Source organism: Somniosus microcephalus, chromosome 7 (genome assembly GCF_052327205.1).
Source record: "Somniosus microcephalus isolate GS21.2 chromosome 7, FLI_Smic_1.0, whole genome shotgun sequence".
In the NCBI taxonomy this organism is placed as follows: domain Eukaryota; kingdom Metazoa; phylum Chordata; class Chondrichthyes; order Squaliformes; family Somniosidae; genus Somniosus; species Somniosus microcephalus.
Window position 1 is genome coordinate 221,374,735 of NC_140993.1, and position 14,522 is coordinate 221,389,256.

Consider the following 14,522-nt stretch of genomic DNA (forward strand, 5'->3'; position numbering starts at 1 on the left):
GCAGCGGGCTAGAGCTCGATCGGGTGGCTCTGCAACGGGGCCGGGCAGCGAGTCGGGAAGCAGAAGCAAAGAGAGAGAGAGGGTGGAGCACTCAGGGCGCGGCTGGTGCTGCAAAGCAGGTCAGCGTTCGGACCGAGCAGAGGGAGGGGAAAGTCCCAGAGGGTCCGCTCCACAACGGGAACGGTTCTCCAAGTAACGGAGAAACTATTGAAGCGATATATAAAAAAAATAGAAATACCGCGAATAGCTGCAGGTTGCAACAGGAACCGCGGAGAACAGCGTTGGCAGCAGCGATTGGAGAGGCGCAAAGACCATAGTGCGTCGCCATTAAAAAAATAATAACAATAATTAATTAATTAATCACCAGCAACAGCGTTGGCAGCAGCGGCAGCGGCGGGAAAGCGCGGGAGGTACCATCTTAACACGGCGGGGAAGAAAGAAAAGTGCGGGAAGCGCCATTTTAGATTTTCAAGATGCCGAAGACTGGCAATATTATTGCTTTCGATAGTGATATAGAAGATTGGACCACATATGTGGAAAGAGTGGAGGTATATTGCAAGGTGAATGAAGTAGTGGATGATAAAAAGGCATCGGTACTTCTAAATCTGATGGGCGCAAGGACATACGGGCTGTTACGAAACTTGATCACTCCAGCCAAACCGATGGACAAGAATTTTAAGGAGATTGTTGATACCTTACAGAAGCACTTAAACCCAACACCGCTGCTGATAGCGGAACGATTCAAATTCTTCAGGAGGAATCAGCACAAGAATGAAAGTAACGCTGATTACCTCACCGAATTACGAAAGCTGTCAAAGCACTGCCAATTCGGGGCAGGACTGTCGGAATCTCTACGAGACAAATTAGTCTGCGGTCTCCTAAGCGAAGGGACACAGAAAAGATTACTTTCTGAGAAAGATTTGACACTGGACAAGGCTTTCAGTGTGGCTGTATCATACGAAGCAGCAGCAAGAGGAGCTGCAGAGATACAGCAAAAGCCACAGGACTTCGGCACCCATGAAATGACACGGGGTTTCGAGAGATGTTATCGCTGCGGCAGATCCACCCATGACCAGAAGGACTGCTGGTTCAAGGACAAAGCATGCAGGCAATGCGGAAAGATGGGACATATTGCACGTGTATGCAGATCTGGAAAGAAATCCGCTGACAGTAAAAAGGTCAATAAGGAAAAGTACAGAAAGGTACAAATGATGACGAACAGTAGCTCCGAAGACCAGAAGAGCGATAGCGACTCCGGAAACAAGAGACTAAGCTGTCTCAAATTACATAATGTAATTGCCAAAGAAGATTACCAGACCATTTGGGTTACCCTCACGATAGCGGGGTCCCCAGTCAAAATGGAGCTAGATACAGGATCAGCTCTGACCGTCATGAGTCGACGGGATTACGAGCGGCTATTTCCGCATATACCTTTGAAAGACACATCCATTGTCTTGAAGACATATACGGGGCAGAAAGTATACCCCAGAGGGAAAATAAGGGTGCCTGTTGTATACAACGGCAAGGAAATACAGAAGTTGTATTTATACGTTCTGCAAGATGGTGGTCCACCGTTGTTGGGACGTGAATGGATCAGAAAGATACGTTTAGACTGGCACTCCATTCAGGCACTGACGGTGACCAGTAAGAAAAAAAACGATGATGACGTCATACCTGGACGATTAAAAGAAATCTTGGCTAACGCCAAAGAAGTGCTTCAACAGGAACTAGGAACCCTGAAAGGCACCACCGCCTCAATAAAAGTGGAAGATGCGGCAATTCCCAAGTTTTTAAGGCAATGCCGGTGCCATACGCAATTCGTCCAGCCGTCGAGGCAGAGCTGGAGAATTTGAAAAAAGCAGGCGTGTTATCCAAGGTAGATTGGAGCGAGTGGGCAACACCCATCGTCCCGGTCATGAAGAAAACGTTGAATAATGATAAATCTGAAGAACAGAGAAAAGTTCACATCTGTGGGGACTTCAAGGTGACTGTAAACCCGATTCTTCACACGGTTCAGTATCCTCTTCCGAGGATAGAAGATATTTTCGCCTCACTATCCGGAGGGAAACGTTTCACCAAAATTGACTTAGCACATGCATATCTACAGATGGAGGTTGAGGAGGCCTCTAAAAAGCATCTCATGATAAACACACACAAAGGCTTGTACCACTACAATCGACTGGTTTTCGGAGTGGCATCAGCTCCGGCTATCTGGCAAAGAGCTATGGAGCAAGTCCTGCAAGGTATTCCGGGGACTCAATGCTACCTAGACGACATCCTTGTAACAGGAGAAAATGACAACGAGCAGCTTGCCAACTTGGAGCAGGTGCTCATGAGGCTGAGAGAACGGGGCCTATGAGCAAATCGCCACAAATGCGAATTTTTCCAGAAACAAATATCATATTGTGGCCATGTCATTAACGAAGAAGGGTTGCATAAGTCACCTGAAAAAATTGAAGCGGCCGTAAAGGCCCCAGCGCCTGAAAATGTCTCACAATTAAGGTAGTTCCTGGGATTAGTAAATTACTATCATAAATTTTTACCAAACTTGTCGACGGTTCTGCACCCGCTTAATGCACTGCTACAAACCGGAGTCGTTTGGAAATGGAGCGAAGACTGTAAACGTGCCTTCCATAAATGCAAAGGCTTGATCACGTCCAGGGAAGTGTTGGCTCATTACAACCCATCACTGCCAATCAGACTGGCGTGCAATGCATCCCCTTATGGCGTGGGAGCAGTATTATCGCATAGATTCCCTGATGGCTCGGAGCGGCCGATAGCTTTTGCGTCACGCTCATTGAACTCAGCTGAGCATAACTATGCCCAGATCGACAGGGAGGCACTCAGCCTGGTGTGGGGGGTGAAGAAATTCAACCATTACCTACACGGACAAAAGTTTACCTTGTTGACTGACCATCAACCCCTCGTCTCCATATTCAACCCTTAGGAGGGCGTTCCCATTATGACAGCGCAAAGGCTTCAGAGGTGGTCCCTTTTCCGAGGGGCACACCAATATGACATAGAGTACAAAGGAGCAAAACAGCATGGGAATGCTGACGGGTTATCGCGCCTACCGTTGCCAACAGTGGAAGAGGTGCCTACAGTGGACCCAGTGGAGATATTCCACTCGACCATAGTGGAATGTCTACCGGTGACAAATTCTACCATTGAAAAGGAAAGGCGAAATGACCCGACTCTCTCATGAGTCTACGATTTAACGGTGAAGGGATGGCCAGCACATGGCGAACCACTGTTGCCAGCATTCTCGCAAAGAAGAGAACAGCTGTCAGTGTGCCGAGGAACCTTGATGTGTGGATCCAGAGTGGTGATTCCACCCAAACTCAAGGATAGAGTGCTAAAGGAGCTTCACGAGGGGCATCTGGGTGGAGTGATAAAGAAGAACTTTGCCAGAGCGTTTGTGTGGTGGCCAGATATCGATGGAGACATCGAAAAAATGATCAAGAGCTGTCTAGGATGCCAGAAGGTCCAAAACGCCCCACCACAAGCCCCTCTACATCCATGGGAGTGGCCCTCATCTCCATGGCAAAGGGCATATATCGACTTTGCTGGTCCATTTATGGACTCAATATTCTTAATCGCGGTGGATGCACACTCCAAGTGGCCGGAGGTAATAAAGATGTCCTCCACCACCACGGAAAAAACCATCACAGTATTAAGGACCATATTCGCCAGGAATGGGCTGCCTGAACAGATCTGTTCTGATAATGGACCGCAATTTGTATCCGAAGAATTCAGGAAGTTCTTAAAAAACAATGGGGTTAAGCACTACACGTCCGCCCCATACCATCCCGCCACGAATGGATTGGCTGAAAGGTTTGTCCAGACCTTCAAGAAAGCCATAAAGGCCATGGGTAATGAAGACATAAATCTACAACATAAGGTAGATAACTTCTTGTTTGCGTACAGGAATGCAACACATGTGGTTACAAACCAAACCCCCGCCTGATGTTTTTCAATAGAAGACTAAGATGCCGGCTGGATTTGGTCAAGCCAAACATCAGAAGGGATGTAGAGAACTGGCAATTTCAAAGCATGAATGAAAGGCCAACTAGAACCTTCCAGATAGGTCAACCAGTTTTGGCCCGGGACTACCGTACCGAGAAATGGCAGCCTGGAACTATTTGCACACGACTAGGACCGCTGATGTATATCATGGACACTGGAGAAAGCATAATAAGGCGCCATGCTGACCAGATCATAGAGTCATCCGAAAAAGGACAACCTACACCACAACTCTATACGCCTAGTGATGAAGCAGAGATACCCATAGTATCTACCTCCGATCCGGTGATACTGGAACCAGATAAACCCGTCACTAGCATTGAAGCCGAATCGACCTTGCCAAAAGAACCTACTACACCACCGAGGCGTTATCTGGACCGAGTTAGGAAGCCTCCAGAGAGACTGAATTTGTAAATGATTAACTTCAGCAAATGTGTATGTTATTGTTCTTGTAAAAATGTTATTTAATGATTACTTAAATTGTTATGTACTATTTATCTAAATTGGGAGGAATTGTAGTGTATGTACCTTTAAGAGGAACTATGTTTTTGAAGCCCCTGTATACTGTAGTACCAGTAGTGACCACTCGGGTATATAAGCCTGTGTAGCGCCTTGTGTTGTTAGTTCCCCTCCAGACTTTGTTCAGTAAACACTTGTTAAATCAACTCCTGCATTCCGTGACTCCATCAACACACGGATCTAACAGTGGCGACGAGTTAGAAATGAACTTACCTGCAATTCGGCAGCACCTCAAGGGGATCGTATCCTCAGACGAAGGTCGAAGCCAGAAGCAAGAAAAATAAATAAATAACTCGAAGAAACTCGAAAACGCGGGTCAGGCTTGGTCTCCTGTCTGTGGTTTCCCCAGCTAAACGGGCTGGTGGCAGGTAGTGCACTGATCCTTCCTGGGCTGCAGCGGGCTAGAGCTCGATCGGGTGGCTCTGCAACGGGGCTGGGCAGCGAGTCGGGAAGCAGAAGCAAAGAGAGAGAGAGGGTGGAGCACTCAGGGCGCGGCTGGTGCTGCAAAGCAGGTCGGCGTTCGGACCAAGCAGAGGGAGGGGAAAGTCCCAGAGGGTCCGCTCCACGACGGGAACGGTTCTCCAAGTAACGGAGAAACTATTGAAGCGATATATTAAAAAAATAGGAATACCGCGAATAGCTGCAGGTCGCAACGGGAACCGCAGAGAACAGCGTTTGCAGCAGCGATTGGGGACGCGTAAAGAACATAGTGCGTCGCCATTAAAAAAAAATAAAAAATAAAAAATAATTATTCGCCAGCAACAGCGTTGGCAGCAGCGGCAGCGGCGGGAAAGCGCGGGAGGCGCCATATTAACTCGGCGGGGAAGAAAGAAAAGCACAGGAAGCGCCATTTTAGATTTTCAAGATGCCGAAGACTGGCAATATTACTGCTTTCGATAGTGATATAGAAGATTGGACCACATATGTGGAAAGAGTGGAGGTATATTGCAAGGCGATTGAAGTAGTGGATGATAAAAAGGCATCGGTACTTCTAAATCTGATGGGCACAAGGGCATACGGGCTGTTACGAAACTTGATCACTCCAGCCAAACCGATGGACAAGAATTTTAAGGAGATTGTTGATACCTTACAGGAGCACTTAAACCCAACACCGCTGCTGATAGCGGAACGATTCAAATTCTTCAGGAGGAATCAGCATAAGAATGAAAGTAACGCTGATTACCTCACCGAATTACAAAAGCTGTCAAAGCACTGCCAATTCGGGGCAGGACTTGCAGATTCTCTCCGAGACAAATTCGTCTGCGGTCTCCTAAGCGAAGGGACACAGAAAAGATTACTTTCTGAGAAAGATTTGACACTGGACAAGGCTTTCAGTGTGGCTGTATCATACGAAGCAGCAGCAAGAGGAGCTGCAGAGACACAGCAAAAGCCACAGGACTTCGGCACCCATGAAATGACACGGGGTTTCGAGAGATGTTATCGCTGCAGCAGATTTGCCCATGACCAGAAGGACTGCTGGTTCAAGGACAAAGCATGCAGGCAATGCGGAAAGATGGGACACATTGCACGTGTATGCAGATCTGGAAAGAAATCCGCTGACAGTAAAAAGGTCAATAAGGAAAAGTACAGAAAGGTACAAATGATGACGGACAGTAGCTCCGAAGACCAGAAGAGCGATAGCGACTCCGGAAACAAGAGACTAAGCTGTCTCAAATTACATAATGTAATTGCCAAAGAAGATTACCAGACCATTTGGGTTACCCTCACGATAGCGGGGTCCCCAGTCAAAATGGAGCTAGATACAGGATCAGCTCTGACTGTCATGAGTCGACGGGATTACGAGCAGCTATTTCCGCATATACCTTTGAAAGACACATCCATTATCTTGAAGACATATACGGGGCAGAAGGTATACCCCAGAGGGAAAATAACACTGCCTGTTGTATACAACGGCAAGGAAATACAGAAGTTGTATTTATATGTTCTGCAAGATGGTGATCCACTGTTGTTGGGACGTGAATGGATCAGAAAGATACGTTTAGACTGGCACTCCATTCAGGCACTGACGGTGACCAGTAAGAAAAAAAACGATGATGACGTCATACCTGGACGATTAAAAGAAATCTTGGCTAACGCTAAAGAAGTGTTTCAACAGGAACTAGGAACCCTGAAAGGCGCCACTGCCTCAATAAAAGTGGAAGATGCGGCAATTCCCAAGTTTTATAAGGCAAGGCCGGTGCCATACGCAATTCATCCAGCCGTCGAGGCAGAGCTGGAGAATTTGGAAAAAGCAGGCGTGTTATCCAAGGTAGGTTGGAGTGAGTGGGCAACACCCATCGTCCCGGTCATGAAGAAAACGTTGAATAATGATAAATCTGAAGAACAGAGAAAAGTTCGCATCTGTGGGGACTTCAAGGTGACTGTAAACCTGATTCTTCACACAGTTCAGTATCCTCTTCCGAGGATAGAAGATATTATTGCCTCACTATCCAGAGGGAAACGTTTCACCAAAATTGACTTAGCACAGGCATATCTACAGATGGAGGTTGAGGAGGCCTCTAAAAAGTATCTCACGATAAACACACACAAAGGCTTGTACCAGTACAATCGACTGGTTTTCGGAGTGGCATCAGCTCCGGCTATCTGGCAAAGAGCTATGGAACAAGTCCTGCAAGGGATTCCGGGGACTCAATGCTACCTAGATGACATCCTTGTAACAGGAGAAAATGACAACGAGCACCTTGCCAACTTGGAGCAGGTGCTCACGAGGCTGAGAGGACGGGGCCTATGAGCAAATCGCCCCAAATGCAAATTTTTCCAGAAACAAATATCGTATTGTGGCCATGTCATTAACGAAGAAGGGTTGCATAAGTCACCTGAAAAAATTGAAGCGGTCGTAAAGGCCCCAGCGCCTGAAAATGTCTCACAATTAAGGTCGTTCCTGGGATTAGTAAATTACTATCATAAATTTTTACCTAACTTGTCGACGGTTCTGCACCTGCTTAACGCACTGCTACAAACGGGAGTAGATTGGAAATGGAGCGGAGACTGTAAACGTGCCTTCCATAAATGCAAAGGCTTGATCACGTCCAGGGAAGTGTTGGCTCATTACAACCCATCACTGCCAATCAGACTGGCGTGCGATGCATCCCCTTACGGCGTGGGAGCGGTATTATCGCATAGATTCCCTGATGGCTCGGAGCGGCCGATAGCTTTTGCGTCACGCTCATTGAACTCAGCTGAGCGTAACAATGCCCAGATCGACAGGGAGGCACTCAGCCTGGTGTGGGGGGTGAAGAAATTCAACCATTACCTACACGGACAAAAGTTTACCTTGTTGACTGACCATCAAGCCCTCGTCTCCATATTCAACCCTAAAAAGGGCGTTCCCATTATGACAGTGCAAAGGCTACAGAGGTGGTCCCTTTTCCTAGGGGCACACCAATATGACATAGAGTACAAAGGAGCAAAACAGCATGGGAATGCTGACGGGTTATCGCGCCTACCGTTGCCAATGGTGGAAGAGGCGCCTACAGTGGACCCAGTGGAGGTATTCCACTTGACCATAGTGGAATGTCTACCAGTGACAAATTCTACCATTGAAAAGGAAACGCGAAATGACCCGACTCTCTCACGAGTCTACGATTTAACGGTGAAGGGGTGGCCAGCACATGGCAAACCACTGTTGCCAGCATTCTCGCAAAGAAGAGAATAGCTGTCAGTGTGCCGAGGAACCTTGATGTGTGGATCCAGAGTGGTGATTCCACCCAAACTCAAGGATAGAGTGCTAAAGTAGCTTCACGAGGAGCATCTGGGTGGAGTGAAAATGAAGAACTTAGCCAGAGTGTTTGTGTGGTGGCCAGGTATTGATGGAGATATCGAAGAAATGACCAAGAGCTGTCTAGGATGCCAGAAGGTCCAAAACGCCCCACCACAAGCCCCTCTACATCCATGGGAGTGGCCCTCATCTCCATGGCAAAGGGTACATATCGACTTTGCTGGTCCATTTATGGACTCAATGTTCTTAATCGCAGTGGATGCACACTCCAAGTGGCCGGAGGTAATAAAGATGTCCTCCACCACGACGGAAAAAACCATCACAGTATTAAGGACCATATTCGCCAGGAATGGGCTGCCTGAACAGATCTGTTCTGATAATGGACCGCAATTTGTATCCGAAGAATTCAGGAAGTTCTTAAAAAACAATGGGGTCAAGCACTACACGTCCGCCCCATACCATCCCGCCACCAATGGATTGGCTGAAAGGTTTGTCCAGACCTTCAAGAAGGCCATAAATGCCATGGGTAATGAAGACATAAATCTACAACATAAGGTTGATAACTTCTTGTTTGCGTACAGGAATGCAACACATGTGGTTACAAAGCAAACCCCCGCCATGATGTTTTTCAATAGAAGACTAAGATGCCGGCTGGATTTGGTCAAGCCAAACGTCAGAAGGGACGTAGAGAACTGGCAATTTCAAAGCATGAATGAAAGGCCAACTAGAACCTTCCAGATATGTCAACCAGTTTTGGCCCGGGACTACCGTACCGAGAAATGGCAGCCTGGAACTATTTGCACATGACTAGGACCGCTGATGTACACCGTGGACACTGGAGAAAGCATAATAAGGCGCCATGCTGACCAGATCATAGAGTCATCCGAAAAAGTTCAACCTACACCACAACTCTATACGCCTAGTGATGAAGCAGAGATACCCATAGTATCTACCTCCGATCCGGTGATACTGGAACCAGATAAACCCATCACTTGCATTGAAGCCGAATCGACCTTGTCAAAAGAACCTACTACACCACCGAGGCGTTATCCGGACCGAGTCAGGAAGCCTCCAGAGAGACTGAATTTGTAATTGATTAACTTCAGCAAATGTGTATATTATTGTTCTTGTAAAAATGTTATTTAATGATTACTTAAAATGTTATGTACTATTTATCTAAAAGGGGAGGAATTGTAGTGTATGTACCTTTAAGAGGAACTATGTTTTTGAAGCCCCTGTATACTGTAGTACCAGTAGTGACCACTCGGGTATATAAGCCTGTATAGCGTCTTGTGTTGTTAGTTCCCCTCCAGACATTGTTCAGTAAACACTTGTTAAATCTACTCCTGCATTCCGTGTCTCCATTAACACACGGATCTAACAAGCGGCACAAACATCGCCACACCCGGCCTCTAGTTGCTTTGCGCCCCAATTGGCACCCTCTTAAGGCGCTAACGGGAGGCGCAAACAACTGAATTTTTCTCCCTTCTGTTTCCAATGGTTGAAAGGTCGATAATCAGAGGGCACAGGTTTAAGGTAATTGACAAAAGAACCAGAGGCAACATGAGGGAAAGCTTTTCTATGCAACAAGTGATTATGATTTGAAATGCACTGCCTGATAGGGCGGTGGATACAGATTCAATAATAGCCTTCAAAAGGGAATTGGATAAATACTTGAAGGAGAAAAAATTGCAGGGATATGGGGAAAGAGAATGGAGTGGGACTAACTGGATTGCACTTTGAAAGATCTGGCACAGACTCAATGGGCCAAATGGCCTCCTTCTGTGCTGTACTATTCTATGATTCTATGAAATTAGCTGGCTGGATTGTAAACTAGTTTGACAATAGAAAGAAGAAGATAATGATACATGAACAATTCTCTGCATGGAAGATAGTGATGGATTTATTGGATCTGAAGAGAATCCAGCCTGGTATGCAGCAATGCACTTGAACATGTAAAACATGAAAGTGGGCAGTACATCGCAAGCTTTTGCTGTGTAGGTCTTTTCATCAGGCTGAAAGTAGTTTTTTCTCGTATGGCTGATGAGGAAATTTTGAGATTTGGGACATCAGTTTCTGAAGTTTAATCTGGTGGTTGGGTATGAGAACATGTTCACATATATCAGGAACTCTGCGCCTAACATGATTGGGTGCAGAGAGGCATATATAGCTACAACTGAAGCTGAACACCTCCAACAGGTGGAGTCGCTCTTCAATGAGGTATCGTGAGTGTCCATGTCATGGTCAGGAGGATAGTGGCAATGCACTCAACATTTTATGGTGAGATGTGCTACTCACCATGCTACTTAGGAGGAATCATTGGCACCTGCTGACCATCTAATGAGGGCTCAAGTGTGCCCTTGGTCACTATCTATTGTGCAATTAGTGATGACTCCTCTTGAAAAACCTATGTGGGGTTGAGATGTCTCTTTCTTTCAGGTTTAAGTAGTGTTTTGGGGCCAGGAGTTTTCAGCTCTTTCTGTCAAACTCATGAATGAGTTTCCCCTCCCCTGATTGGCTGCACAGTGCTCACCTGATCCCAGCCGGCACATCGCACTAACTACGCCGCTGGATCAGGTAAGCACAGTGCGCCGACATCTGAACCGGGCCAGTGACAGGAAATGCAAGCAGGCCCGGGCTTCAGATGTCGGCGCGCAGGGTGAGTGCACATCGGGGGCTTGCACGCGCGGCAAGCACCCGATCCTAATTTCAGGGCCAATGTGTGGCAGATTCAGCAATCTGATTCCAGAGCACTATTACCAACTGATCAGCCATCCTGATATGATAATGGGACCAAAGTGGTAGATCTGTCAACTTCACTCCACATAATGTGCAAGTCAAAGGTTAGGGTGGTCTGGCTTGATAACTGTGTTCTGTGCTGGTATGCTGCGCGTTTTAGCTGGTTAAACTCCAGCTGAAATCCTGTGCACACCTGCAAATGCCTAAGTCTAGCCTTTTGCCAACCTGTGCTTAAGCCGTCTGAACTTTGGTGAATCGCAGGAACAGAGTGTACTGCATATTGAGCTAACAGAAACAGTGTATATCTCAGTAGCTTAGTCTAGAATCCACTACCATCCAGATACAGATGATCCTCATCCAACACAGACTCCAGTGTTAATCCACACCTTGTTCAAAAAGTGTTTAAACCACAGTAATGAAACATAGCTACCTATGGAAGAGAGCTGTGGTTATAACCACAGTGAATATTATCACTTGTATACAGGTTGCATACTATAGGATTTGCTTTGAAAGGTTTTTTCTCTGGGAGGAAACTAATAGCACTGTTTTAGATATGAATTACATGGGGTCACTGGTGGCCTGCCATTCTTTCACCATATGTCTCTGGATCTCCGACCATATATGCCGAATGGTGGGATGTTGCCAGAGTTAAGATTAAGTGCTGATCTCTCCCCTCTTACTGTCCTGTGAAAGAAACAAAATAAATGCAAGGGAGCCTATTTTAGCATGCAAAGAGCAAGTGAAAGGGTCCAATTGAAACTATAGGATTTATAGACAACTGAATTGTTAGTGATCCAGCTTTTTTTTAACCTGCTGTGGAGACATGAATGACCTGTATTTGCTAATTGCTCAGTGGCATGATTGAAATTAGGAGTGACTGGGATCAGTTTTGGATGCAGATCTATGTACCAAGAGGGAGACCCTTGAGAAAGAAATACTTGAGGTTGTGGCCTGCAACATAAAGATAATGAGAAACATTAGAACCAGGTTAACAACCCTGAGTAAATAAGGTTATTTATCTTCCACAAACTACAGAATGTGAAAATCTATAGATGCACATCCAGAAACCCATTTTAATGAAGTCTAGAATGGCAATTCTACATTGCTATTTATAGCATCAAGTGTCAGCTTGTTCAGTTTGTTTTTTCCCTAGAAGCAATTTCCTGCTACTCACAGATCAAAGACATTCTAATTGTACTTTGCCTGGTCGTACACAGGATCATCTTAATTATAATATCACTAGTAAGTTATTTTAAAGCCCCTACTAGGCTTTAAGTCTAAAGAGGAGATTAGAGAGCTTACTTTGCTTCTGCCTGTCACACAAATACGATGGATTGCTGGCGATCAACGTGACTTTAGAAATACAAACTTTTTTGTTTTATTGTAGAAAATAAAACTTCTCATAAAGTTGCCTGCCGATCAGGTTTAAAAGAACAGTGAAGATAAGCAAGAGGCTAAAATTATATATACATAAACAAAATTAATCAACACCTGAAAGAGAAGGATAACTTAACACTTTAGGAGGGTGCTCCATCAGAAATTCAAGACCTATATAGACTGATAAACTATTTTCCCCCCTCTATCTGAAGCTGCTTGCAGTCCTGCCCTGTATTCTCAACAGCTTCTGCTTACTTTTTTGATTCCAGTATTTCCATGTTTCACTTTTTATCTCAGCTAACATGATATAGTTTGTGTTATTCCCTTAAAAGGAGTGGGGGCTGGCTATATCTATATATATAAAGCAGCTCTTCTGTCTGTCTGTCTGTCTGTCTGTCTGTCTGTCTGTCTGCCCGCCTGGTCTCGATGCGTTTAGAAGTTACAGAGCGTACCGACGCGCGCGTCGCCTCAAAAGAAAGCTTGCGATTCCGGACCGGTTATAGGCCTATTTACGTTTCGGCCGGACAAAAATCCCGCCCGCGGTATCCCAAAAACGTTCAGCGTTCCGCTCTCATTAGCGACCGTCTGACGTCGAGGTCTTCCTACAGTTGAGTGTCGAGTGACTCGACCATTGACCAATCCTACGCTTCGGTGACCTGACCGGTCGACCAATCGGTGCATGTGTGGGCGGGCCTTATCCTTCTGAACCGAGGTGAGTGGCCGCCATCTTGATTTTTCACAATTTTTTCCCCCACACTTTCTGTGTGTTAGGGAACTAAGGTAAATATTTGAATTATGTGTTAGGGAATTAATTAACAATTTATTACAGTTTTATATTGTGTTTAGCAACCCCCCCCTCCTCCTCCTCACCGTCGTGCAGGGGGGACTCGGTGCTGGTCTCCAGGCCCGCTGCAGGCAGGCCTGAAGCTCCAAAAATTTCTCTATCTCTCTTCCCTCTCTCTCTCTCCTTCTCCTCTTTCCTCTCTCTCCTTCTCCTCTTCCCTCTCTCTCCTTCTCCTCTTCCCTCTCTGTCTCTCTCTACTTCCCCCTCTCAGGTTTGACGGTGTCGGGGCCCGAAGTGAGCCGCTCTAACGGCCGCCAGCCTGCGGGGTTTCCCTGCCTACTCCCCGCTCTAACGGCCGCCAGCCCGCGGGGTTTCCCTGCCTACTCCCCGCGGGCCGCCTCGCCCGCGCATGCGCCGCCCGCCCGCGAGAGCCCGCTCTGGCTTTTTTTTAAAACGGCAACCACGCATGCGCACGGCCGTTGCGCAGCCGCCTTGACGCCGGCACGCATGCGCACGGCCCCCATGACGCCAGCACACAGCCTCGTGAGATCGCGGGGGGTGCGAGCCTCGGGAAATCGCGGGGGGCGGGGGAAGAGAGCCTCGGGAAATCGCGGGGGGGAGAGCCTCGGGAAATCGCGGGGGGGAGAGCCTCGGGAAATCGCGGGGGGGTGCGAGCCTCGGGAAATTGCCGGGGGGGGAGAGAGCCTCGGGAAATCGCGGGGGGGGAGAGCCTCGGGAAATCGCGGGGGGGAGAGCCTTGGGAAATCGCGGGGGGGGGGAGAGCCTCGGGAAATCGCGGGGGCGGGGGCGGGGGGGGGAGAGCCTCGGGAAATCGCGGGGTGGGGAGAGCCTCGGGAAATCGCGGGGGGGGGAGAGCCTCGGGAAATCGCGGGGGGGGGGAGAGCCTCGGGAAATCGCGGGGGGGGGAGAGCCTCGGGAAATCGCGGGGGGGAGAGCCTCGGGAAATCGCGGGGGGAGAGCCTCGGGAAATCGTGGGGGGGGAGAGCCTCGGGAAATCGCGGGGGGGGAGAGCCTCGGGAAATCGCGGGGGGGGAGAGCCTCGGGAAATCGCGGGGGGGGAGAGCCTCGGGAAATCGCGGGGGGCGGGGGGGAGAGAGCCTCGGGAAATCGCGGGGGGGAGAGCCTCGGGAAATCGCGGGGGGAGAGCCTCGTGAAATCGCGGGGGGCGGGGGGGAGAGAGCCGCGGGAAATCGCGGGGGGGAGAGCCTCGGGAAATCGCGGGGGGAGAGCCTCGGGAAATCGCGGGGGGGAGAGCCTCGGGAAATCGCGGGGGGGAGAGCCTCGGTAAATCGCGGGGGGGGGAGAGCCTCGGGAAATCGC